We start from the raw sequence: 26,292 nt of genomic DNA on the forward strand, positions 1-26,292 counted from the left end.
AACTTTTGAAAGAAAAACAAATATGTTGTGCTTAATTCCTACTCCAACACTAAAGAAGACTAGCGAAGGTGATGAGGCCCAAATAACAGTATCATCATGACTTTGGATAGCAGCTTTTCAGTGATGCTGTGAGGTTAGAAACCTGAGCATTACCTCATCATTTGCATGGTGCATGATAGACTTTTAATATAATTATGTGTGCAAACCATACCTCTCCAGTCCTATTCTACATATGCCCATTCTGTATTTGGGTATATATGTACGTGTGTATATGTGTGTATGTTCATTTTTGTTTACAGCTGTGCAAGTCAACATCAGAAAGAAACAAAAAAAGAGAAAACAAACTTAAGCAAAATTCCTTTCAATATAGGAACATCCTTGGAAATGATGTGGTTGCTCCTTTGATAGATTGCTTCATGTGGTTAAGCTTCATGGGCTCATTTCTGCATCAGGCTGCACATTTCACTGGAAGATAACTGAGTTATAAAATTGGTTTTGGACTACTGAGAAAAGAAATGTAGCTAAATAAAGGGTAGAGATTGTATCATGTGTCCCATAAATAGTAACTATTTCTTTGGTAAATACAGCTAGTTTACTTTCCATTATATATAGAATGGTGATTAGAAAGTCATCCCTATGCTATCCCTCATATATAGTGATTCTTGATTTATTCATATAAGCCTAAAGTACTGCCAAGATCTTTCTTTTAAAAATCTAAGTATTAGCCAGGCAGTGGTGGCACATGCCTTTAATCCTGGCACTCAAAGAGGCAAAGGCAGGTGGATCTCTGAGTTTGAGGTCAGCCTGGTCTACAGAGTGAGTTCTAGGACAGCCAGGGCTATCCAGAGTAACCTTGCCTTAAATAATAATAATAATAGTAGTAATAATAATAATAATAATAAATAACAAATGTCCAATTATTACTTTTTAGACAAAGAATCATAGCATTATACAGTTTAGAAGTTAAAATTGTGAGCACTTAGTCAGTTAAATTTTATTTTAAAGCTGGATATCACTGGCAAATAGATTGATAAATTCCAAACCAGAAAATTAGCCACATTTAGAAAATCTGGTAGGGTCCCACAATGAGGGATGCTCTCTCAGCCTGGACTCTTGGGGGGAAGGCCTAGGTCCTGCCCTGGATGAAATGACTGACTCTGGAGATCCTCCATTGAGGTCCTCACCCTCCCTTGGGATCTGGGGATCGGAGTGGAGATTGGGTGGGGGACTGGGAGACCTGGTGGGGAGAAGGGGAGGGAGAGGGAGCTGGGATTGACATGTGAAGCAAACCTGTTAATAACTTAAGTAAAAAAAGGAAGAAAAAAAATAAGAAAAGCTGATAGGATGCTACCATCATCTTAAAAAAAAAAAAAGCATTTTGCCCTTCAGAATGCTGTGTAACTCTGCAATAGAATCCTAGGTTTTAAATTTTAGAATGCCCAAGCCTATAGCTCATAGTTGCTCACAATACAGCCCAGACTGGACCAGCACCCTTTTTAAAAGTCTCCTGGGCTTGAACTTGTGCCTCTGCCTCTTGAATGCTGGAACTGCAACCATGCAGAACAATGCCACCAAATTCAAACCTACACTTAAAGAGGAAATCATTTAAAGCAGCTGACATTTCTTAGTATGCTTCCTGAAGAGTTTGTTTACAAATAGCAAACAACTCATTCATTAACATGTTTTTCATGCTGTCAAAATGAACATGCCTGCTCTTTATGTCCCCTTTACTCTTGCAAAGTAACTATTTCATTTGGCTGTCAAAGGTGACCTACAAGATCAAAATGGCTGTTCATGTCTGTGTTTTTTCCTCCTACTGAACAATGAGGAAAAGAGAAATGACATATAATATCTCCACATTATCAAATAATTCCAGAGACCTAAACACAATTGGCCCTGTTGACACTGACTATTAGATTGTGGGACTAATAAGCTTACAGAAAGAGAATAGGAATGCAAACTTACTTTCATGAGATGCACAGTTGTGTGTGCAACTGTGAGAAAAGTTGTATGTATGATGTTTCAGCAAATTCCCTGTGGAAGGCATCTCCCCTGTTTCCCAAATGACAGATAGATTGGACAGGTTACTCATATTCAACTTAAGGTATCCAAATTATTTAGAAGCAAAGCTGGGATTCAAATAGATGCCACTTCAAAACATGTGCTTGGTGTGCTGTATTAAGCTTTGCAAGTGTGATCTAGGAACCTTTGTGGGCCTTCAAACCTTCCTAATGACTATGGCAATAAAAGGGTGTGGTTTATGTTGCGGGGGGGGGTGGTTTATTTGCTTGTTTTGTTTATTGGTTTGTTTTGTGGTAAAGAAAAACACCCTTGAACATTCTAGAGAAGTGCTCTACCAGTGAGTGATATCCCCACATGGAAATAAAAACCATGTGCTTAGTTTTGAACTCTCACTGTAACTAACCCCTGTGCAGTAGTTTGTCAGAGGTTATGTTAACAAGCTGACAGAGGGACCTCAGCCCCCTGGAGCTTGCCATGAAATCTGAGATTTTAAAAGTTTGCAAATATTTAAAGAACTATCACTGTTCTTGATATTTTACCGGAAAATAATTGCTTTTGTCATAACAATTATGTTAATACAACATAGGCAGCTTGTTTAATAAAATAATTGCAGGACCAGCATGCTTGAAGAAGGAAAACATCATTTTGTACTTCTGCTTTTAAGTTTTAGTTGACAGTGTATCTCTAGGTGTAGCTTACATACCCTAAAGCTTTGAGGGAACCATAAGTTTTAAAAATAAAAATAAAAGGTAAGAGCAAAACCTCTCTCCCTCTTTCCCTCCCTCTTTCTCTCCCTCTTTCCCTCCCTCCCTCCCTCCCTCCCTCTCTCTGTCTCTGTCTCTGTCTCTGTCTCTGTCTCTCTCTCTGTCTCTCTGTCTCTCTCTCTCTCTCTCTCTCTCTCTCTCTCTCTCTCTCTCTCTCTCTGCCTCTCTGCCTCTCCCTTCCTTCCCCCTCTGGATTTTGAGATTATAATTGCATGTCCCCCTTTCCTTTCCTTCAATCCCTCTATAGATGCCTCCCTAGTCCCCTTCAATGGGCTCTTTTATCATTCATCATTATGCTATGCATATGTGCATGTAGATCTGTAGCTCTACCTTCTTCAGTCAGTTTAATGTTACTTTTAAGTATGTTTTTGAGAACCACTGGGCTTAATCAGGCTTCCTCACTGAGTTACATTGGGGAGCTGCAGTGCACAGCACAGCAGCCCTACACCTAGCTTTCCGAAAGAAAATAATCTAGGTATTAGTGAACTTTCATGATAGAAATGATGAGAAAACCCCTGGTGCCATACTGGATTATTTGTTTACTTACCTCACACTGTAAGGCAATCTTACAGTCTTATGGATGGCTTCTACAATCAGGGATTTAATTCAAGCATGTCTGACTTAGTTTCAGCAAGTACCTAAAAACCCAAGAAGGGATTGGTGATAAAACTCACAGATTCCAGAAGGAGGGGTAAGAATCACCAAAGAACTCTTACAGAGCAACCAACTGCAGATCATACTCTCCGCCATCACTGCACCCTGTGGTGGTACCTGACCACGCAAGAGCAAAGACTGGAAGTGGGGTGCTGGCAGGCTCAGCCCTGATGCCACAAAGCATGAACAGGGGACTTCCTTGAGCAACATGTACACACTAGAGCCAAGGAAGGTGAGTTTTCCCTCACCAATGACTGAGCCCGTCTGGACTCAGTGGCTTTTTGTTTACTCTTTTGAAAATCATTTTTACTGATGCATTTATTATGTAATTATGCTTGAATGTTTAACAAAATGAAATCAAAGGAAATGGAGCCAGCTTTCTTTCCTTGATGTGATCCATGTCTCCTTGAAATCCTGCTTGATTGTTACATATTTTATCATCTGGACAGTTGTAGGGTACCAGGTACCTTATTGTGAATTTGGTGTGACTAATACTTAAGTGAAAAACAGTTGTCCTCATTCATGGTAGGTTTATGGAACTGGGGTATCTCTCAGTTCCTGCATCCAATCTCCAGCACTGATTATTTAATTATTAACTAATTAATATTATTATGAGATATTTCTTTAGGTAAATAGAGATTTAATCAGAAGTAAAGCTCGAAACGGGTGTTGGTGGCACACGCCTTTAATCCCAGCACTCGGGAGGCAGACATAGGTGGATCTCTGTGAGCTCAAGGACTCCAGTGTGAGTTCCAAGACAGCAGCTTCTAAAGCAATACAGAGAAACCCTGTCTCGAAAAACCAAAAGGAAAAAGAAAAAAAATGAAGAAGATAAAGCTCACATGAGTGAATTCTGAATATGAAGTTTGAGTGTAGGGTGAAACCCTCCATGGGGATATCCATAGTCTGTCATTTCATCTAGGGCAGGGCCTACACCCTCCCCCAAGAGTTCAGGGTGAGAGTGCATCTCTCATTGTGGGATGGGCACCGAAGGTACATTTGTATGCCAGGGATAAATACTGTTCTACTACCCAAGTCCCCATAGATGGCCTAGGCCTCCTCACTGACACCCACATTCAGGGAGTCTTGATCAAGTCCCATGCTACATTCCCAGCCATCAGTCTGGGATTCAAGAGCTACCCTTATTCAGGTCAGCTGTTTCTGGGGGTTAAACCAGCCCAGTCTTAACCCCCTTGCTCATTATTCCTCCCTCTCTGTCACTGGTCAGCTCAGTGTTTAGCTGGGGGAGTCTGCCTCTGCTTCCATCAGTCATTGGATGAAGGTTCTGTTTCCAAGACTCTCTGGCCACGAGATTGTAGGCTGGCACTCCCCCAGATTTATGTCTAAAATCCATATATGAAAGAGTACATACCATGTTTGTCTTTTTGTGACTGGATGGTTTCTTCTAGTGCCATCCATTTGCCTGCAAATTTCAGGATTCCATTGTTTTTTTCTGCTGAATAGTACTCCATTGTGTAAATGTATCACATTTTCTCTATCCACTCTTCGGTTGAGGGGCATCTAGGTTGCTTCCAGGTTCTGGCTATTACAAATAATGCTGCTATGAACATAGTGGAACAGATTCTTTGTTGTATGAATGTGCATCTTTTGGATATATGCCTAAGAGTAGAATTGCTAGGTCTTGTGGTAGACTGATTCCCATTTTTCTGAGGAATCTCCATACTGATTTCCATAGTGGCTGTATGAGTTGGCACTCCCATGAGCAGTGGAGGAGTATTCCCCTTTCTCCACATCCACTCCAGCATAAACTGTCATTGGTGTTTTTGATTTTTAGCCATTCTGACAGGAGTGAGATGGTATCTCAGAGTTGTTTTGATTTGCATTTCCCTGATTGCTAGGGATGTTGAGCATTTTCTCATGTGCCTCTCAGCCATTTTAGACTCCTCTATTGAGAAATCTCTATTTAGTTCTGTAGCCCACTTTTTAATTGGATTCTTTGGTGTTTTGGAGACTTGCTTCTTGAGTTCTTTGTAAATTTTGGAGATCAACCCTCTGTCAGATGTGGGGTTAGTGAATATTTTTTCCCATTCTGTGGGCTGCCTTTTTGTCTTGCTGACTGTGTCCTTTGCCTTACAGAAGCTTCTCAGTTTCAGTAGGTCCCATTTATTAATTGTTGACCTCAGTATCTGTGCTACTGGTGTTATGTTCTGGAAGTGGTCTCCTGTACCAATTCGTTCAAGGGTACAATGCACTTTCTCTTCTAAGAGGTTCAGTGTGGCTGGATTTATGTTAAGGTCTTTCTTTGCCTGTCTAAAACACCTGATGGACTAAATAAAAAGCTAAGCAGCCAATGGCAAGGCAGGAGAAAGGATAGGCATGGGCTGGCAGGCAGAGAGTGTAAAAAGAATGAGAAATCTGGGAGGAAAAGGAGGAGGACATCAGGGGCCAGTCACACAGACATGGAGAAAGAAAAGAAGGTATATAGAATAGAGAAAGATAAAAGCCCAGAAGGGAAAGACAGATGAGATAATTTAAGATAATAAAGGGGGCTAGAAACAAGCCAAAGTAAGGCTGAGAATTCATAAGAAAGAATAAGACTCTGTGTGATTTATCTGGGAGCTAAGTGGTGGGTCCGCCAAAAGAAAAAAGTGTAAAAACAACACACATGCTGTCACATTTAGGCGATTATGATTCATTTAGAAGTTTTTGATGTGCTATACCTTTTAAACACCTTGAAAGACCTGAATTCTGAGTGATTTCACTCTGAAAACAATAGTACATAAACGAGTGTTGCACAAAGCATATACACACATGAATCACCACTACTTCAATGTGGATCATGAGCCTCATTATTGTTATTCTATTGCCTTTTTTTGTATTTAAAACTTTTAGACTAAAACCATCAGTGTGATGATATGTGCTTTATAGAATTGTTGGGAATCCTGCAAATGATGTTTAAATTATACTGGGTTTTAATATTATAATGACTATTTCTTAAATTGAGAGTAACCAATTTAAGAGCTCGCTTTGTGAATGTTACTCCAGATTCATAAATTTAGAGAAAAGACTAATAGATACATTTTGTGTCAGATTTCTGATTATTATAGAATAAAATATTGTTTTTAGAACTACATATATAAATAACCTATATGTAAATGCATATTTACATATATATGTGAGTATACTACATATGTATATGTCTATAGTTTATGTGCTTTACCATGCATGTTTGCATATACATACATTATTATCTACTGGTAGCAAGTGACATAGGTTGTTTGCTTCTAGGACTATTTCTCTTTCTAATATATCACACTATACCAGGATAGATGATCTTTTGAGAAGATTGACAATAATAATATATATTACATTACCATGTAGCTTATTTCTTTTTTCCTAAAATTCAGTTGCTTATGCCAATATGAGTGAACAACTACTTCAATATGAATCCTCCCCTCTATTAGATACTATAATGACAATAGCTATTTAAAATAACCTTGGAAGGTCTTTGGTATATTATTGCATAAGGAATTATATTCTGAAGCTTTATTTGTTGAATTTATGCATCATTTCCTTGAGTTTCTCATTACTTGAAATGGAATATTACTCAAGCATTTATAATCACTTTCATTGTAATTTTAAGTTAATAAACTGACTAGAAGTTTATGCTGTTTGAATTTTTTCAAGAAAGAAGGAAATTATTTACCTATATTGACTAGGAATTATGTCTGTTCCATAAATATATTTTCAAGTATGGCTCTTAATGCTTCCTGCTGAATCATTGTAGATATTTAATGCACTTGTTCATCTCCTTGACAATTTTACAAGTCAGATTAACCAGGATAAACACGAAGTTCTCATGAGCCAATGGTCAGTGTTTAATGATCACATTGTTTGTCTATGGATTTATGTATCTCTGGGGTTCATATATTTAAATGTATCCACTTCTTCATATGCAGTATAGTGGGGACAAATGAACATCTTTATATTTTATCAGAGTGCCATAGGAAATGGGAAGTGTGTTTAATATCCCCAAGTTAATCAGGTGACACTTTTTCAGTTTATGTTTGTAGAAATATTAGTTATATTTCATTGTCTAAAAGATTTTTCATTGATGAATGCATTCAAAAATTCAGAAAATTTAGTTTGTTAAAACCCATTTATGTATCATTTGTCTTTTTTTATATTCTACCTGTCAGACATGTATTTTCTCTGATGAAATAAAAGTATACATTTAAATGTAGCTTTATTCTTCTTGTAAAAATGTGAGTATAAACACTGCAAGATAATGCAGGTTCCTACTCATCCTAATAAGATAGGGTTCAGAAATCCAAAAGCAAAGTAATGAGTTAATAGGAAAACAACTAGTTTCAAATTTTTTCTCAGAGTGAAAGATAAAGCACACATGTTCACTTCAGAAAAACTAACATTCATATTTGTACTGTGAGCTTTAGTAGCTGGCAATTATGACTCTATTAGTTGCATGGTAGATATTCACTATCTCTTAGGAAATAAAAATATTTGCAGGTATGACAGGCATAGTATTACACATCCTTAACCCCAATACTAGGGAGGCTGAGGAAGCAGGATTGACAATTTGAGGTCACACTGAGCTATAGAAAACTTATCTGGTCTCAAAATAAAATATAAAGCTTTATCAATAATTCTACCACTAAAAAAAGAATTTTAAAGGAGAATTAGGCATTTCAGTATAGTTTGTAAATAATAATTCAGCCTTCTAGTTAGTCTAGTAATAAAGTAATAAAGTAATAAAATATGTTCAGTAATCATTAAAATAAATGAGTGCGATTTGTGTTATTAGGCATCTATTGTATTCTTTCTCTAAGTAAAAAAAATACATTTGTTACTGACCTTAACCTCAAGAGCAACAGAGCATTAGAAATGGTTAGAAGAAATAGGAAATGCATGTAGGAACTGGTTCCTGGCATTCACAGTGGAATAACAGTAATAGATTTCCTGAGAGTGTCATATTAAAATAGTTCTTCATATGAATAACACTCACACAAATATCTCATTTTTCATTATTCAGTGGTTTGGACATGATGCTCTTATGCAGGAAGCATTATAAGATGTATGTGACTTTTGAAGTCCTACATGGTAGTAGCATTCATTCTTATTCATGGATAATTTGTACTAATGCAGCTATCAATTATGCTTTCAAACTTTTCAATGTCTTGCCCTTGTGTGTTATGAGTAGTGTAGTTTACTTTTGCTTTATAGCCTTTGTTAATGCATTTGCAGCTTGCATTGAAAAGTCTGGGAGAATGATTCCATACATCAGCATCAGCAATGCAATTTTTTTCTTTCCTTTGCTTCTTTAATCTGAGCACTATGCTAGTGTGATACACTGTGCAAAGTAAGGGTTTTTTATTATTATTAAAGTTGTCCTAGGAAGTAATAGGGCTGGAGGAAATACATTTTTTTACTTTGAGTTGAGCTGCAGAAGTGATGAAGAAAATAGAATATAAAATCAAACATTCACTTAGTTCTCTTCTAACCATACAGACTCACAAATGTTTGCAGTTTCTGACTTGGTGACTAATTTAAACTCACTTGTAAAATTAGTGTAATTAAAATATTTTTCATGCATGTAATGCTATTCTCTAGCTAATGAACCCTTCATGGAATTTTATTTATATAGATGTGCTATGTATGAGCATACAAGTTTACAAGGTAATTAGAACTTAATTAATTAGTTACAGCTGCAATAAATGTTTAAGAACTTCATTTTGAATAGTATCTTGCCCAAAGCACTAAGAAGTTTTATAGTAATACTTTTGCAAGTAAAGATAATTTTATAACTAACTGTGCTGTCAAGATTCTGGTTTTCAATTGAGTTGTGGAAAGAGTTGTCAGCCAGATGCTAACCACATACACAGCATCTGTTCTAATATATTTAAGCGTGCTTCTTTCTTTTTTCCTATCAGGCCTGATTTACTGTCCACACTTTTATTCTCCGCATACAGCTTGTCAACTACATATTACTAATTCCCTTTTAAAATAATTCCCATACTAGCTAATTTATTAAATGTTGTTAAAGCACAAGTTTTTAAAATGTATTACCTAATGAAAGGCATTCAACCAGATTCCTTTGCTTTATTAATCTTCTGAGTGTGTTCTCTTGAGAAATCTATACTTGCTCTCTATTGGTACCTATACTATCATTCTAAGGCTGCCTACAATATCACCTCTTGTTTTCAGTTTGTTTCTCTGTCCATGTTTATTCTCCAGAAATACAAGCAAATTATTCAGAATCCAAACCTACCCAATTTAGGTAGAATTAGTAAATAGCATCCAGTCTTGCATTTGGATAAAGCCTGCCTATTTTATTGAGTATAGTATTTAAAAAGGATTAACTCTATAATCCCAAAGTGACTGGCACCTCTAAGAGGCTTGTCTCTTTCAAACTCAGAAGATGTGGTCATGCTTCAGGGACCAGGTGTCTCCATGACTTGCTCTTCTATAGGGCTTGATTTGTATATATTGAGAATTTACCATAGTCTGCCTGGAGAAGTTAGCAATAAGTTTACCTCCTCTCCTCATACTTCATCTTCTCAACTAAAATCTTTTGTGAAAAGGGAATCCTTGAGGAGGCCATGAATTTAAAGGAGAATAAAAGCATATATAGGAGGGTTTTGGAGACAGGAAAGGGAGAAATGTTTTTAATTATATTATAATCAAACTTTAAAAAAACTTTTAAAAAGCCAATGGTAACATTTTACTAAGTGGATAAAAGTAGCATATAGATTTATTTCTCTTGCATTTGCTTCCAACTTTCAATTTCAAAAAGAGGTACTGCCTTACTAAGTGTTCTGTTGTTATGAGGAGACACCATGACCAAGACAGCTCGTATGAAAGAAAGCATTTAATTGGGGTTGCACACAGCTTTAAAGGGTTAGTTCATTATTATCACTGGGTAGAGAATGGGAAGAGCAGAGCGGCACATATTGAGCTATAGCAGTTGCTCTTTATCTTACTTAGTTTTGTAATATGAAAGCAAATGTGTTCATAGAAAATAAGTAAGATATAAGGTACAAGGGGTAGCATTTATCAGACAGATACAGAGAAATCAAAGTGTAAAATGTTATATAAGATGCAATATTCTACTTTTCAAATTCCTACCCATAATAAGTATGGCATATATATGCACAAAGAGAAAAATATCTGCCATTCTACTTTTACCATCACTGATCGCAAAGAATATTGAATTCACTTTACATATCCCTGTGTAGGATTATATATATTATAAATTTAAGCAAACAATAGCATGGAAGACAACTAATTATCCCCATATCCACACAATGACAGCTGTACCAAATAAGATAGATATCTGGTGAAGTTTGTTTTGAAGCTAAACATGTGAATTATAGTTAGTGCCCAAATGAAACTTCTGATTCAAAGTTGTGAACATGTTAAAGTTCTAAAAATATAGTATATAAGATTATCCGATTGCTAGTTTTCATTGAGCATTTTCAAACACTTTAAACTTTAACTCCATATCCCTAATAACTGAGCTATAAAAGAAACTCCATGCACCTGTGTACACAGAAATAAGAAGGAACATTAATATCAGGTCCAAGTGCAATTGTAGATGTGAGTCAACTGTGTCAGCAAAGGAACAAAGAAAGTTGTCAGTAATACAGAGCCGTGGTATGTAGAGTGAGGAGACTGACACGATGCTTCAAGAACTCACTCCGTTCAACAGGCGTTAATTTAGAACCTCATATGTGTCAATGCACTGAGGACTGCGAATTGAATGTAGTTCTCTCGAGAAGCTTCTGTTGTCACAGCATTGAATAAGGGCTGTAACAGAAATAGATAATCAGTGTCAATGCACTGAGTAGAGTGTGGTTGAGTTTGTAATTATAGAAATAGGGGCAATGACTTATGCTCTTTTGCATACCACAGAGCTCCTAGAATGGCACCTTAGAAAAGCTGTTGACATTTGCCTGGGAGAGGCATGGCACGTTCTCTTCACTGGAGGCTGTCTCCAGTTTTAACAATATGATTGTGATTTGTATTCATCTCAGACAGGGTTTGAACTTTCCGTTAACCTCTGCCAACCAAGCTTTACCATTCTTAATGCATATAGAATTTAAATTTTTTAATTACCTTGGTCTTTTAGTTTGGATTGCTACTATTATTAAAATTAAAAACCCACATGTGGTAGACATCATTAAAGTTGTTAGAGTGAATTATTATGTGTTGGGGTTTATTGTTATTGTTGCTGTTCCCTACTTCAAGAGTACAGAAACCATTATGATCAAAATAATTTTATTTTTAAAAACTGAAGATGAAATTGCAGTTAGAGATCATTCAGTGGCTACTTTACAAACAGCAAATTCTCTTGCTATATAAGTGGTACAATGCCAAAATAATTATGATTTCTAATTGAAGGCTAGTTTCCCCTTAAGTTTTCTATCAGAAAGCCCAGACACAGATCATCAGAATCCCTGCATAGAGCCCTATCTCTCCAGAAATGTGTGTGCTCTGCAGGAATTAACTCTGATGCTCTCGAACATATTCCGCTGTCAGTGAAAATTAGTTGCCTTTCCCATTAGACATCTGAAGAGCCAGAGAATGGAAACTGAGAAACAGTTCATCCATGCCATTGCCACACTTGATCTGCTGTTACTCTAGTCATTATTTCATTTCATGGGCGAAAGGAGACTCTCCTTCATACTAGGCAAAATAGTGTCAGTTTTTAATGTGAAATTCTATACTGAACTCTGCCACAAGTCTCACTCAAATGGCCGTGCACCTAACTGCTGCTTCCAGAGGGGGAAAAAATGTAGTGACTTAACCGGGTTCCTCTTTCTAACTGGATAGTCTCCATTTCTTCAAATCATCATTGTTTGCCCAAAATTCTTATGTGAATAGACCACTGGTTTAGAATTTTGGAGGGTTACATTTATGTCCATTTTAAGGGAAAAAATAACTCAAATTAAGGGGTTGGGTCTTACATCTTTCTGAGCATGCCCTTTTTTATTTTCTATACATCCTCTGTTTTTCTCTTTTGTTGGATAATTTAAAATCCATGGTTCTGAAATAATAGCTTAAAACACATCCAGTTTCAGAATTGAAATTCCATCATGTTATTTGACAGTTCCCTCATCTAAATATGAGATGGAAATTTTTCTCCCATTTAGAGGGAGAATGTTTGGGACTTGGGGTTGATCATTTGTTTGTTTGTTTTGTTTGAAACAGGTCTCAATGCATGGGCTTTGCTTTCTTAAATCACATCACTATGTAGACCAGGTTGGCCTCAAACTCATGCAAATCTGTGTGCTTCTCCCTCTCAAGTGCCGGGAGTAAAGTTGTACACCACCATGCCAAACAGTATTATATGATTTATTCAAGGTACACTTAAAAGTTTTTCTCCTAGGGGTTTTGGAATGGAACCATTATCCATTTTGTAGAGAAGTTTAAACTTTATCTCTATGCATTTGACTATTTGAATCTGTTAAACAAACTGGCAATAGCAGGACAAAAAAACATACACATTTAATTGGTCATAGTTTTACAAGAGAGTGGAGTTCCTGGGAGATCCAAAGACACTGAATGAAAGATAGGTTATTATACTTAGGCTTGGTAAAGTATGTGTAGCTTTGTGAAACATAGTTAGACAAACAGGGGCAAAGGTAATGAACAAGCAATGACTCTCTGCAACTCTCCTTCCAGCCACAGGGCTGGCCCCTTTTTCGAATGCAACTCTCCTTCCAGCCACAGGGCTGGCCCCTTTTCGAATGCAACTCTCCTTCCAGCCACAGGGCTGGCCCCTTTTCGAATGAGGGTGTTATGACCAAATGATTCAGAGTACTCTTTTGTGCCTGTCTTTTACATAGACAATCAGGGCCATTTTACAGCAATGCTTTTAAGTGTGCTGGCTTCAGGAGAGAGGTTGTCTGCTTTCTGTGACCTGCATTGGAAAAGAGAAAATGGAGTTTCTGCAGTTTGTCTTTGAGAAGAATAAGGGATGATCAGAGGAAAGCTTAGCTTCCAGGCTTTAACCAGAGAATTCCTCTCCTGATACCTAACAGTCTAAAGAATGGCAAGTGTAGCTGTTTGGGTGCAAAGCTTTACCCACCAATCCCTGGACTGATTATTTCAACTTTCATTCATGACTTATTGACTCTGATTTGGAGAAAATGTATCTTTAGGACCCAGTGAGCCTGTGGTTTTATTTACTACCTAATATGACTCTTTGGGTACTACATGGAAATAGATACCTTGTCATTAAAATGTAGATAAAAAATATGTCTTCTACATCTCATGATAAATGCATCCTGAGGCTCATCTGACTATGTGGAATCATCCCATGGCAAGTAATATGCTTTGTTAATTTGAAAACTGTTTTAATTAGAAATTGTGATACTGGGCATGAATCAGAAAGTCAGTTTAAAGAAGTTTCCATGATGAGGGGGGAGAACTATACTTATATGTGGGTATAAGTACAAATGTTTTGTATGTAGTTAGGGATTATGCTGTTTTAGTAAGGTAGCAGTATGTAACAATTTATAAAGAGGCTATGAATTTAAAAGAAATCAAGGATGGTAGCATGATAAAGAAGGGTTAGGAGGGAGGAAGAGGAAGTGATATAATTTATTATAATCTCAAAAATAAAATTAATAAAAAAGTATCCACATTACACATTTCTTGGAAAGTTTTAAGGATTTAGTTCCTGAAATGCTAGATATATCTAATTACTTTTATAAATCAAGGATATTTCAATAAATTCATAGATTTAGTTTCTCTTACTATATCTTCTACATGGAGTGTTGAAGCAGTGATGATGGCAACCTTATATCACTGGTTTCAAGATGATGTGCTTAATATATGATGGACAAAGACCTAGAAAATGGGGTTTATACCTTCCAGATACCACCAGCAGCAGCAGCAGCAGCACAACCATGTTGCTAGGTAAAAATTAGATTTTGAAGCTGACAGAACTGAATTTAAATTGTGTCTCTGACACTTACTACGAGAAAGCTGTGAATTTCACTTGCTCATATGTAAATGAGTATGTGTTTGACACCTACCTCACCTTGTCCCTGTGTGGATGAGTGTGATAACCAGACACAGTTTACTGAGTGTGCCTTATTAAGTAGCAGGGATAATGTTTTAATTCTGTTGCTTTTTCCAAACTAGGCATGTCATCTCTTACAAGATATCCTGAAGATATAACTTCTCCCATATAGTTTCTGTATTGTGTAACAGAGAGAAAACAAAGAATGCTTCCTCTTGGCTATGGTATTGTCCTGGTGGACCTAGCATTTTAAGCTCTGCACCTTGCGACCCTGGCAACTGCAGGGGCTGAAAGGGACTCACAGCACAAATGAGGAAGCTACTGCTGCAGAGCAGGTGAAACCTCATGCAGAGTTCTAACATCTCATTTATATATGTTCCCCAACCCAAATTTGTACCAAAACGAAGCCTACATGAATCATTTTCTTGCTACCCAACCCTCCCTCGTCAACCACCCAGGAACTCAAGAAAGTAAAGTCATCGTATCTTTGTTTCTTATGGTTTTACCATCTTCTGTCCTGTCAGGGAAGGTATACAGTTTATATAGTAATTCTGGAACTCTATACAAAGATATCTGGGGACTTTTGTCTTTCTTTATAAAACTATCCATAAGACTATAGCTGGTACTAAATGGCAGAATGTTTGCCTGACTTACATGACACTCTCTGTTTTATCTCCAACCCTAAAGTTAATAAGCCAGAAATAAAGCTTAGGCCTGCGTATATCTATTACCCCAGCATCCCTAACCCAGAGATACAAATTCTGCATCCAAATATGGGTTTGCTGTAGTGGTCTTGGCTTGAACATGAACTCATAAGATATGTTGTGCTCTCTAGTCTAATATGGTTAAGAAGACACACTCCTTTCCCCTACCCTCTCCTCCCCTTCCTTTCCTTCTGCAGTAGGTTAGACCTCAGGGTTCAAATGTCTTGTCATGTCTTTGTGTGCTTTTAAGAATGAGTTAAACTTTTGTCATTAAAAATCCATGTTCATTTCACCTTCAAGTCATAAGTACAGTGACCCATCTTTCCCAGAATGCCTGTGAAAACTAGACAATGATTAACAAGATGAGTGGAGAGGCTTTTAGAATAACCAGTTAGGTTTGATTATGGGCAGACATTTTTTGGTAGCTGCCAGGCATCATTCCTGTTCGTGTCTGAGTGAAGGGTATGCCCTCGTTTTCTCCACCCATATGGAATAATGACTGGACATTGACTCATTTAATTACCTCATTTAAAGAAAACAGATATATATGGTATGTGACCAGTTGGAAGACAAAAAGCATCTCATATGAAAATGGACATAGAGCAATGACATGTATGAGGTGCTGAGTGATGCTGAGAAGGTAGGGCCAGATGAATCATAAGAACAAAAAAGATACAAGGAAACTAGTGTTAGGATAGAATACTTCATGGATATGTCAGAAGTTCTGCCAGAGAGGACCTGAGTTTGAGATTGTTCCATTGAATTTATATAGGACTGGGTTTCGCCGATGTTCTCTTCTCCAAGATGGATATTCCCAGTTCTACAGAATATAACAGTTTTCTAAGCTCCTGCAACTAGATACCTTATTTTGAACACTGTCTGTTTCTCTTCTCTTCAGAACTCTAGATGAGGATGCAGGCAAGGTATGATGTCATTCTAGTTATAATTTTAAAAAAATCAGCAGAGAAAGAGTTCTTTGTTGGCATATCTTTGTCAGTTGTCCATGTAAATGTCACTTCATGCATACAAAATCCATAAGCCAACCCTACACAAAAATCTTTTATTCAGTAGGATTTATTTTTCATTACTTGAATGAATGCATTACCCCATTATTCATCTTTTCTGTATTCCCCAATTCTTTTCATGTAGAACTCATATCAGGATATTATCTTCTACAAAAATGTTCCCAATTGACTGTTTTAATAAATAGAACTATATAAAGAAGTGTTTAGAGCTGGAAGGCACCTTGGAGAATGACCTTTTCCCACTTTCATTTCACAGATGATGAAATTGAGGTCAGAATAGATTAAGTGATTTGCCTAGGGTCAAACGCTGGGTAGAGAAAGAATCAAAAATGTATAAGATGAAACTGGATTTTACTTTTGTCAATATACAATATTTTTCATTCAGCAAACATTTGTTTATGTGGCAGGAACTATTCTAGGCACTGTGAAGTCAACCGAGGCACCCCCAGGCATTCTACCGCTCCTGTTATTTATGACTCTGCAAAGCTTTTCTCTTCCTAGGTGTGTACAGTGGGATGTCCTGCTTTATCTTTTGTTATAGTTTCATTTCTTTATGCTTTGATAGTGCCCTTATCTTTCCTCAGCCCCAATTAACTTCTCCCAAGTTTCTCATTTAATTAATTCCCATCCTCCTCTTCAAGGTACAGACTGGCTCTCCCAATTTTATACCATGCTGCCTCATTATCATCCCCCATTCTAAAATAATTATTTTGAGCATAATGAAAATGTTAAACATGGTTGAACCCAGCGTGTGATTATTGTAACTCCAACTGCCAACAAATGTTTTAATATTTGTTGACTTGTAAAATAAAGTGTCATGACAACAAAACACATATCTCCATTGTCGTTACCCCTCCTTTATCTTCCTTTTTTATCAAACATTTGCTTCTGTAATAACTAGGACCAGTTAAAAGACACAGGCCTCATAAATGGTAGTCAAAATGGTTAGATGATGAGGAGGAAAATAGAAAGGTTTCATTATTCTAAAATTTTTGTTTTCAAACCAAACCTGTATTCATATGTTTTTGCCTTTTATATGTACCTACAAGAAGTATCATAGATGTGCAGCATGATGATTTTATGCACAAAGTATGTCTTAGGCCACTGTTTCACTTGACAAATTATTTTTCATTGTCTAATACTTTCTAATACCATCTAATAGACATGCTTATCTTTATAATTAATACAAACAATCTTACACTTAATGAACAACCTAAAAATAGCCATTCTTTGTAGTAATATAGAACTACTGAAAATGGTATTCTGTTTTCAGTTAATATATGTTGAAGACAGTTTTATCGTCTATTATTTGTCTTTGTTTCTCTGTAACTACTTAGACTCTTTAAAAAAGCTAAAGAGCATTACAAGTCCCCATGTGCCCTTGTTGTTTACCCTGCTGTCATATATCATCATTCTCTTGCTTTCTTCTCCCTATATGTGTGTATGAATATGTATATATATAGAGAGAGACAGAGACAGAGAGACAGAGAGAGACAGAGACAGAGACAGACAGAGAGAGAGATTCTATTTAATGGTAGCCTGAAATCGTTTTGTAATACGTGATCCAAAAAGTCTATTTGCAAAATTAAGCGATATACAGCATATTTAGGTATTAAAAAGTCTACAAATATTTTAGTTTTGCACTGAGGACTTGGGATATCTAAACATCTTCCTTTATTGCATATTTCAGTGTGTTTTCTGAAACCAGGGTACATTCTTACATTGTAAAGAATAGTTATCAAAGATGGGCACTTTCCCACTGACACACTACTATTGCCTAATTTACAGCCCACAGCTAACAGTCCTCATCTGTAGCAATGGTATTGACATCGAGTTGTTCCTCACCCCTACTTTTGATTGTGCACCTAATCTGGTCATGCAATGTGTTCAGCTGTGCAATGTTTTATTTATGAATCTAAAGGCTTACATCCACTCAGTCAGTAATGACCTGGGTAATACCTGTTTTCAAGTAATACCAGTTTTCAAGTAATACCTGCTTGCTGACAGTTGCTCCAAGAATACCAATATGAGCCAAAAAAAATTTGTAACCAAATCCCTGAGGATTAGAAATATCTGTGCTAAGAGTATGGCTACTCAACCTTATGACTATGTCCTGGCCATGAGTTTCAGCAGTTGTTAGATGTGATCCGAGAGAGAAAGCTGTGAGTGTGTCAGCATTTTACAGTTCTGACATATAAAGGTTCAGGGTCAGTCTGTTTTGAGTCACATGACTAAGAGCTAAACAGATAGCATTTGTAGGTGACCTCCTTGCAAGATTTCACTAAATCCCTTAATTAATATTTAACAGGATGCCACATTAGTGTTTTGTTAAGACTAGTAACTCCAGAAAAACAGAATACTTGAAATATCTGAAACTAAAGTTTCAATTTAATTGTTAATGTTTGTCATTATTGAGAATAAGCTTATTTTTAAAGATTTATAGCTGCTGCTTTTAAGTCTCCAATATTAAAATTACTATGAATGTTTCCCTGCCCACAGAAAAGGCAAAATTTTGAAGTATATTCACAGTGTCTAAAGAATGTAAGATTTAGCTTAATTCTGTAAATTACATCATCATAAGAGCTAAAAATAATGGACAACTTACTTTCTATCTACTCTACCAAGAGCAATCTGTGAGTTTCCTTCCCTCTTTGTTCAGCCTGCTTCTAATATTAGGTAAAAATATCAATAACACCTCATCAGCTATATTGGTTTTGAATGTATCCAATACTTTATGAAAAACCTCCAAAACAGATATTTTTGTAAGTTCCATGCCAAATCATAAAAGAACCAAATCTAGGTACAAGAAATTAGCTGAGTGGACCTAGTGATTGGGACTGCTTTAATTCCACCAACATACAGATAAATGAGAATTTTGTACAGCACTGATGTGGCATGATTTTTGTTTCTTTTTCCCTCTAGATTAAAAAAAAACATTTATACATCAAAGAGACAGAAATTGGCTACCATAAAAATAGTGGATACACCCATATTTCAAGCATGGATTAAGTATAAAATAGTTATTTGTGCCCTACAATAGAGGAGGCTTGCCCACTTATCCTTGCAACAGATATGCATGTAAAACCTAAGTGACATCAAAGCCCTGTAGACAGCATACATCAGCAAAAGCTGGTTAATCCTTTCACGACATCCCTTGGGGAAGCCTGACCCTTGGTAATAATAATGTTAAGTATGTGTACCATCAAATCTTATTTTTGATGGGATGTGTTTTTTCTAACACACTTTTCCGGTTTCTTATAAAGTGCTGCATGTCGCTGTATCTTATTGTATAGACACAGAGAATCTTGTGGATTTTGCATCAACAAAGTGTGGCAGCATACGAAGACAGTCTACTGAGATTTTACATAAAATTGACGATGGCTTGAAATTGTGTGTTGAAGAGGGAGTCAAGTAAATTTCAGTGCGTTCTCACATCCATGATGCTTGTGAATTTTTCTAGAAAGCAGTCGAGTTTCATGCAGGAATGAAACAAAAGCAGACCTTGGAGAGTAAACCCCTGAACAGATGCAGTGAAGGCAGCTAGGGAAGTATAGCTGTCACTTCAGATCTGTTCCACTCAGTTCCTCTGTGGGCCAGGAGCAAGAGATGCTGCTGTTGTAATGTTTTCATAGTTGGAATGAACAGACCGGAATGCTTATCAGAAAGCTATTTGGAAATATTACATTGTCTCCTGACTTTGAACTTCACACTCTGAGAACTAAAAGTGATGAGAACTTGTAGTACAAGATACTTATCTCCCTAGTGTTGAATTTTCGTTTATGAGTTCCGAGCTTGTCAAACTAAATCAGAAATTTTTGATTACATTACTTACAACACTAAAGAAACTCTGATATTATGTTATTATTCTCTGAGACTATATTGAATGTGCACTTCCTTTTCTCCTAATGCTTGATGGGTTCACATGTCTGTATACATGTATGTTTATAGATATATCCAGTGTGCTAGAGTAAGATTAGATTATATCTAGACCATGATTAATTTCTGAAAATGAGGAAATAGTCATGATATATTGAAGGTTTTCTAACTCAAAGAAAACATAAAATTTGAGGCAAATGTGTAAGATTGATTTATAATATTCACATCAATTCTATAATGCTTCAATATCCTCTCATGATTTGTTATTTTCATTTCAAAACTGAGTCTACAAAGAGCATAATCTTATAATTTACTTTTTATAAGATGAGTATGTAAATTATCTACATAGTCCTCATCAAAGTTCTCAAACCAATTTTAAAGTCCTACTTTTCTGCACTATATTGTGTATAGTAAATATTCACGAAGATGGCATATTTTGTATTTAAATGGTCATATTGCAAGAATCTAAGGCAGAAATATTAATGAAGTTTAATGTCCTGTTTAAGACAGTCTCAAGTAATTGTCATATGTATTATTTTTCTTTTAGATTGAAGAAAGGAGATTCTGAAAGAAACAGACAACCCCAAATATTCCAGAACACCCCAGCAAAACAGTAAGTCCTTTAATGACAAGATAATTATACCAGACCTTCTGCAAAATTAGATCATCTTTTACACAAATATTCACCTCCTTAAGTTTTAAGATTAGAAATCAAAATAGCAAGCCTACAGCACCTTCTGATACTCAATTTCAATTCACTAGAGCCCACTGGAAATGATTTATCCTATAATCCTCTTAGATAAATGGAAAGGTAATCTGTTTGCTACATCTCTGGTGCTGAAATATTTAGGTTGACTCCATATATTTTTGAGTAGCATTGAATCATTCCAAGGAGGAATGAGTGGGAAAATATAAAAAACACAAATGATTCGTTTTCTTTTATGTGATAGAAAATTTACTCATTTTAGAAAAAAGTTGAAGTTTAATATGTTTGGTTTATTTACAATCATTAAACATTTATGTAAAATGATATAAGAAGTCTTAAAGTCTGTATTTTATTCTCATTATTTCAATTCTTTCCAATCTTCTCAAGACTTAACTATTAAATGTATTTCCATCTTTAGCTATGACTTTCTACCAGCAATAGTTTTTTAAAAATATATTTTATTAAGCAGAATTATGTGTATCTTAATGTGATCATTTTATGGTATATTTGGTGACATTATGAAGAGTTCTGAGATGCAAAGAACTATATATCTTGAGTGTATGCATATCAATCCAGTAAAATAGGTATGTAACATCAGAATCAATATTAATGACCCACATCATATGAATTTAAATCTGTGTTTGAATTGAAAAGAGCTGGAAATGGCATTGCTCCAAAAATCCCAAGAGGATTGTCATCATTTCTCAGCCTCTAACTATAATGTCACTGTGGAAAGTTATCAAAAACCATTTTTCTGATCTTATTTATACAAAATTGTTTTGATCTATTGCTCAAGTGCATTGATAAATTTCTTGGTGTTTGAAGTAGGATTTAACGAGGCATATGTTAGAAGACTCACATTCTTATGAATCCTATTTATTTATTTATTTGGGATAGTCCTGAAGAAAATAGCATTTTTCCAAGAAAGAACTTGTGCCTCGTCTTTGTGCATTACTTGTGGTTTAGGGCAGTCATTCATCTCAGCTTTTGTGTGTCTTCTATTTAGCAAGTAAAGGTATACTAAGTTACTCAGAAATAGTCACATCAACAACGACAAAACTGAGTCTAATTTTTTAATGTAATTTATTCCATTACTATATATTAATATGTTTGTGTACAAAATACTCTGATTTAAAAGTGGAATGATTAGATGATAAGTGTCTTCACGTATACTTTAGTCTTTAAAGACATTGTCATGTCAGACTTGTCATTGTGTGAAGCACAGCATGAAAGTCAAACACCCTGTGCAGTTCCTGATACATACTAAAATGTTCACACCAGAAATAATAAAGTTATTATAATTTGCACTAAATTAAAAACATAAATGTAAAAATTTTTAGCATTGGAGAATCAGACAAGCTCATTTAATATTGCCTTAAAGCTCATAGCTTAAGAAAAAAGCTGGCAATTGAGATATTACTAGAAAAAAAAGTTTGGAGTACAGGCATTTATATTTCACAAAAGTTTTGTGATTAAAATAAGGACTCAGGGATAAAGTGCTGCTGAAATTGGTTTTAAATAATTCTTTTCTCCACCTCTGGGTACTTAGTTACACTGTGAAGAACACCATGGCCCATGCTTCCTGATTACATTAGATAATCTTAATAGCAGAGAGGAAATGTCAAAAAATCATTCAGACACTCGGGCATACTCCTTGGGAGCTACTCGAATATTATCCTAGATTTGCAAAACCTTACTAAATACTTGTGGGAATTGATGTTAAGTATGTCTATTATTAATGGCCTCACTTTCCTGGAATGACAAAGAGAATGTGAAGTTTCCATTTTAGTAAGAAGTACTCTGCTAGAAAGAAGGCTATAACCAAAATGTTTTTCTGTGGATTTCCAGAGAATGAACATTATATGGAAATGATGCTCACAGGCTTCATTGAGTAAAGTCTTTCATTGTCAGAAGTAGTAAGTCAGTGTATCAAAACCTGTAAGCCTGAGCTGGGTGTGAGGGTGATGATATGGCAACTCGAGTGTGATGACGACATACAGCTAGGAGAAACATACACGCTGGTCTAATATCCTCATTGTACTGATTGTCCCTTCTAAACTATGGAGGTGAGGCAGGCTAACTCCTTTACCCATACTTCATATCTAGCAGCAGAACTGAGGATTCTAGTGTCGTTAGTCAACTAACATTTTTCCTGTGTCATGCTGACTAAATGTTCATATAAAGAGAGATGGAGAGATGGTAGATGAATGGATGTGTCGATGAACTACAAAGAAAGGTCAAGAAAGATCAGGGGATAAAAAGGACAGGAAAGAGGAGAGGAGGGCAGGTGAGGGCAGCTTAGGGGAAGGGAGGAGAGCCATATGTCCCCATACTTTTACAGATGATAAAAATGAGGATAAAATACTATATGAAGGCAACCGCCTTTGCATGCAATAGGTAGTTACTGTTAAAAATCAATCTTTATTTTTCCTGTCTCAAGTTACCAAGTGTTGTCATTTTTAAAAAGTGGCTAGAGAGAGAAAGACATCATGCAACAGAGTTCAAGCAAAGGGTTTTTTATTAATCAGGGGAAAAGGATTGCAAAGGGGGTAAAAGTGAAAGAGGGAGACCAGCCTCTGGGGACAGGAGCAGTGGGAGAGGGGAAAGAGAGACTGGGGTGGGGGACAGACAGACAGAGAGGAGAAGAAAGAAAGAGACATGAGAGGTGAGCAGGACCCTTTTAAAAGGTAACATAGTGAATGTGCACAGGTGGTGTTCTTAGTGGCAGCAGCTGAGGGCATATCCTGTCAGAACCCCAAGGACAGGCAAGTAGAAGTAGAGATGCCTAAATACTAACACCATGCTTAGCACAAACTGCATTTTTGCAACCTCCTACATAAATGATGATATGACAGAAGTAGTAAAAAAAAATAAAGGAAACAGCAATATAATTTACTTGTAGTGAGAAACGAGCTTCTCAAGATACTTACTAGCAGTTACCAAAATACTTAATATTATTCAGTGTTTATTTTAAATAATGAAAATGGAATTTTTAATTTTTGTTTCTCTCATTTGAATATTGGTTAAAATAGTTCTCCTATAATTGTTGGGTTTTTTTAAGCTTAAGCACATTTCCTGATGCAAGATAATTTTTGAATCACTAAAGAATTGTCTTCAGTGGATTTATTGTTCAAATTCCAGCTGCACCATTTATTAGTTCTGGTATCTAAGGCAGTGTAGTATACAAGTCTATGTTGTCAACCCTCCATTGAGTGTCTGTGACCATTAAGTGAGTAGGAAATGTGCCGTCCTTGATGGGGGTTTGTGAGGTAGAGTTAGCACCCTCTACAAGGTTGTTTCTTTTGCTAACTACTTGAAATAATCTAGCACATTTCTAAAAATGTGTATTCATTTTTATTTGTGCCTTCATTTTCATTTTCTTGTGTTTTGAAAACCTTAATCCTCCATGATTCTGAAAGCTGCAAGAGTTGTAAGGGAGATATAGAGGAAATATCATCTGTGTGTTAAAATGTATTGAGTAAAGTTCAAAGTTGCAGAGGTTAAACAAAATGGATCAGATCTCTGAACAACCAGCAACCAGTTTTAATTCTGTTTCTGACCCACTCACTTCTCAGCTTCTGCTCACTACGGGATAGCATTGTTTTCCTTTGTAATTACAAATCCTTGTGCTCTTCAAGTTCAGTTTCTACTGCCTGCTGGCTCTATGTCTCCAAAAGAAGAGTACAAATTCTGCCTTAGTCTCCTCTACAAAAATGAAAATAACTTTTTTAGGTTTTTATACGAGAATGGCAAGATATGTTTACTAACTGCTTATTATAGATGGTCCTACAACAACATCAGTAAATAGTAATTATATAATTTCTATTAATAATGTATCCCTTAGAATATCAAAGGATCATTCCCTTAAAACTAAAAATTTTGCACATCTGCATGGGCTAAATAAGAAGAGGGTAATGAAAGAAAGAGGGAGGTAGAGGCTGTTGATAGTCTGTTTGAAATGCTCTTCCCCCTTAAAGCAAATGTAGATACTAGACACAGAAGCAGTGTGACTCCTTTCATAGCATTCAGAAGAAGCCTCAAAGACTTTGATAGTCTTCTATGCCCAGAGCGAGCCAAATCAAGAGGCACTATGCTACAAAGTGTGCCAGAAAGGCTTTCTTCTTCACCACCAAATTATTGCATTGGGACTTTGGCATATAAATTACCTGTCACGCATGATACAGAGGTAGCTGTCCAAAGTGTGGGGCAGTTTAATGGCACTACCAGGGACCTTTCACATAAGTATACAGACATTTTGTATGTGATATCTGAAGTTAAACCTACAAAGTTATCCTTCCACCAAAAGTAAATCTCCAATACTAAAATTAATTGCTTTTATAGTGTGTCCCTGTGATAAAGAATATGTACACATATTATCAGCATTTTGGTAACTCAATTAATTATCTTTGTTGATATCTTTAATTGACAAATTAAGTGGGAGTGTTGTCTTAAACTTTTTCATGAAAATACTTTTATGGACTATCAGTATTAACTCCTCTTCCCTTTTAATGTCAAATATTATGCCTCTAGAAATATGTATACCCCAACCTTAAAAATGACAACTCCTACTTCAAGAAAAAGTACATTCATTGGAAAATGTTTTCTTACTTCTTCCTTTTTGTTTTCATTATTCCAAAACACATATAGGACACAGCACAAAATCCACTGTACATCTGAGCAACCTCTGCCCCTTGCTTTTATGGCTAATACATAGTCTTTGTTCTGCCATTATTCTGTTTTCCATTTTCACTTGGACCCTACAAAGATTATTTTTGTGAATTTATACAAAATGTTTTAGGCCAAATGAAAGCTGTTTCACACAAATGCTCACAATACAGTGGCTTGTAACTCGTATGAAACACAAAGTCATAGTCTATGAATTTTCAGTGTCTTGGGATGTATTGTGAAGTACAATTCTTGGCAGCTGATCTGGAAGCTGTGATTCCCTTATGCCTTGTATGCTTACAGGTAACACTGATTCTATATTCCCTGTGTCATTTCTTGGGTAATTGTTGTTTATGAGACACACAATATTTCAACTATAGTAGAACTTTCCCGTTACCTTTGAAATTTTGAATATTGTATAATTTTAGAAATTACAGAACATGAATATGTCACAGAATTTATCATGCCATTGTAATATAGTGAGCATGAGCTTTTTCCTCTGAATTCTGCCTATTGACATAACTCTAGAAAAATGAGTTTGCACAATTACATAATGCTGAATATATCCAGTTTCTAGCACAGAAAAATTGAATAATTATCAATGTGTTTCATCAAAGGCAAAGCCATAGACAAATTTATCATTAAATGAAAAGGCTGAGAACCAAGTGAGATTGGAAGTCTTCAGCTTGCGAGTTACATAACAAATCCATTTTAAGATGTTGGCTCTCATTTCATAAAATGGCTATTTACCCAGAACGGCCCCACAATAAAGCTGTGAAAATCCACAGTTCACACCCAGACACAATATTTATAGCTTGGGGAGTAGGGACTGTGAGAGTGAGGGAGAGGCAGACAGCAAGAACTTTCT

The 26,292-nt window shown here is 36.1% G+C and overlaps 1 protein-coding gene across 2 annotated transcripts in view; it reads left to right on the plus strand.

Moving 5' to 3' along the window:
* The window catches only part of Syt1 (synaptotagmin 1), a 381,145-nt gene that overhangs the window by 26,333 nt on the left and 328,520 nt on the right, over positions 1 to 26,292 (plus strand). For both annotated transcript variants that reach the window (XM_040754927.1, XM_040754928.1), the window contains one exon: positions 20,601 to 20,666. The gene's annotated coding sequence lies outside the window, so the exon portion shown is untranslated. Of the gene's footprint in view, positions 1 to 20,600; positions 20,667 to 26,292 lie in introns of those variants that run through there.

Source organism: Mesocricetus auratus, unplaced genomic scaffold (genome assembly GCF_017639785.1).
Source record: "Mesocricetus auratus isolate SY011 unplaced genomic scaffold, BCM_Maur_2.0 Super-Scaffold_100011, whole genome shotgun sequence".
NCBI lineage: Eukaryota > Metazoa > Chordata > Mammalia > Rodentia > Cricetidae > Mesocricetus > Mesocricetus auratus.